Source organism: Larimichthys crocea, chromosome X, assembly GCF_000972845.2.
Source record: "Larimichthys crocea isolate SSNF chromosome X, L_crocea_2.0, whole genome shotgun sequence".
NCBI classification, from domain to species: Eukaryota; Metazoa; Chordata; class Actinopteri; family Sciaenidae; genus Larimichthys; species Larimichthys crocea.
This window is the reverse complement of record NC_040020.1, coordinates 18,619,963-18,622,740: the sequence shown is the minus strand read 5'-3', so window position 1 is coordinate 18,622,740 and position 2,778 is coordinate 18,619,963. Positions and strand designations below refer to the sequence as shown.

Here is a 2,778-nt window from a genome sequence, read left to right as displayed (position 1 = left end):
ATTATTAAAATTGCTATATACATTTCTGTTGATTGACTAACTCTGTTATATAATACTAACCCTATAAAACAGCCTAACTATCACATGTACAGCAGCTTTTTGTTCTGAGGATGTGCAGAAGAAGAAGTTTGCCAAGTAGAAACAAAAGGACATGAGGTAAGAAAAGAAAACACAGTGACAACAGCTGCCACGCGTGCTCGGACCTGACTCATGCAGTATAGAATCAATGGGATTATAAGAAGACGAGCCTCGGCTCACCGTGAACAGTTCAACCTGACCTCGGCTATGAAGACACTAAAAGGAGTGTTTTTATTTATTTGAGACAAAACTAAAAGACAATTCCAGCCAGAGAAAGAGAGGCAGGACCCCAGAATACAGAGCAGACAGATGAGGTGGAGACTTATTGATCACAGCCTTAGATCTCATTTAGGCATTACAGGAGAAGAGAAAGTCTGCAGGCTATCAACACAGAAAGTGTGAAGGTGGAAACTCATGTCGGATGTACATCTTTAATATTTCTTATTCTTTTGCACCGTTTGTTCAGATTGAAATGACATAACATAATACCATAACATATTCAGAACATAATTATTATTATCGATAAAAAGAGTAAATAATCAAAATTGAAACTGTCATTTTATATAATCAAACACACAAACCAATTATGGAACATGTTTTTATATTATATATGTTACGTTATGTAATGTTTTTATTATCATCTGGTCACTGCACACTGTCACTGTGAAACCAGTAATCACCCAAAAAATGCAATGTCATACCTCATCTGTGGAAGGCCCTTCACTATTCAAAGATTACTTATAATTATGTTATGATCTACACAGACATTTTGATTTCATTCAACAAAAACACACATTCATGAACATTATCACTAGTCTTCTGGTTTTAATAAAAATGAAAATGAAATGAGACATACAAATAAAAAAAGAAATGTTTCACATTCATCTTGTGCACAATAAAATATGCTTTCATTTGTATTTATTCATTTTATACAATATACTGATGAGGTCAGACTCAAATTGTCAGATATAGCTAAAATATGAATATGCCCAGAAAAATGAGACCTGCTTTAAATTGTTAGTAATTATACTTGCTGCTTGTTAGCGTTGTATACTCATAATGACTGATGCTTAATGAATGCAGGGCTGTAGGCTTTTTTTGTAATTACATCACATGGAACATTTTTCTGTACAAAATTACAACTCCCTCCAAAACAAAAAGAATATGCTTCAGGATGGAGGTTCTGTTCCTATATGTGAAGAAAAAAAAATCTGCTTCTTAATATTTGAAAATGTGAAAATGGGGAAAGAATTTCATGCATGGATATGGACTACAAATTCAGAATACTTTTTTTTTCCATTAAATTTAATAAGTCATCAAGAGTAACTCTTTCTGGAAACGAGCTGAAATCACATTCAAATAACACGTGTGATAATCCTTTAAAATATAAATGAAAAGAAGACAAATAAATTATCTGCAAAATCTCAGTATGTGCCTCTTCATCTTTAATCAGCAAATGAAAAGGGAAATTATAAAAGCTTTCCGTAATTAATGGCACAACAAGAGATAACGAGTGCTGCCGTTCAATTAAAAGTTATATTAATTTTAAATGAGCTCCAATTAGGCCAGCAGTGAAAACGAAGGCGATAAGATGATTGAGTAATTATGATTTTTTCATTTCTCAAATATTGACGCTGTGTTAATTGGAGCAGGAGAACAATGGATGCACTCTGTGGTGAAGCACTTTTTCTATTTAATATGCCATTTTTCACTCTTTTCTCCATTTCTTTCACAAGACTTAGGTCACTTTCATCAGGAATAATTTATCTTTAACTTCTCTTTCCACTGACCTGTGACTATCAATACTACAATACTAGAGACATTCAAAATCCACAAATCTGTAAAGAAATACCAAAACCGTTTTGGATAAAACATATTAGGATTCACATGGACATTTAAAATATAGAAAATAGATATTTGGACATTAAGATCTGAGTGTGAATACAAGATTAACAAAAAGAGAGAAAGAGATGGCTACATGGCTACAACCAGAAAAGACAGACGAAGGCAGGGCAAGCATGTGTGCGTGTGTGTGGGTGTGTGGGTGTGTGTGTGTGTGTGTGTGTGTGTGTTGCACCTTGTCTGTTATAATCATCCTGCTCACGGTGAACCATGTCCTTGTGTCCCTTAGTCGTCCCGTACAGTAACCTGTCAACAGAACAAAAGTCATCAGCTGTGTGAAGGACTATCCAGAATAAATCCAGTCAACTCACTGTTTAACCTTTTCTGGGACCAAAGCAGTTTAAAGTGCAATCAGGGATCAAACAGGACAGAGCGTGGAGCAAGGGGGACTTCTGATGACTAAATGCTGAAGAGTCAAAAGCTTAACATGTAAGAATAGGAAGAGTAATTAACAGGACAACAGAAAATGAACTGGGACATTAAGTCCAGCTGTGTTTAGAAAAGTTAACAGAATGCAAATTGTTCACTTTCTTCTCTTTCATATAATAACCGGTCACGTTTACTGTCTGTGCCATCTGCTTTTATATCATTTGCCTGCAAGCCAACTTGAGGAACGCACCACAAAAACACATGGTGTAGTCAGAGCATGCACACAGAAAACCACAGTGTCAGAAGCAACACATGTGAAGAGACATTTCAGGGCTGCAGTCTCATGGTATAGGTTGAAATGAACATTATATTCAAATGAATAATTGATTAGTATTACATTTTTATTATTTTTTTCTCTAGTAAAATCAA

At 34.8% G+C, this 2,778-nt stretch overlaps 1 protein-coding gene across 6 annotated transcripts in view; it reads left to right on the top strand.

Annotated features, from left to right (window-relative positions):
• tenm3 (teneurin transmembrane protein 3) overlaps positions 1 to 2,778 on the top strand; it is a 229,612-nt gene that overhangs the window by 1,819 nt on the left and 225,015 nt on the right. The window lies entirely within an intron of this gene.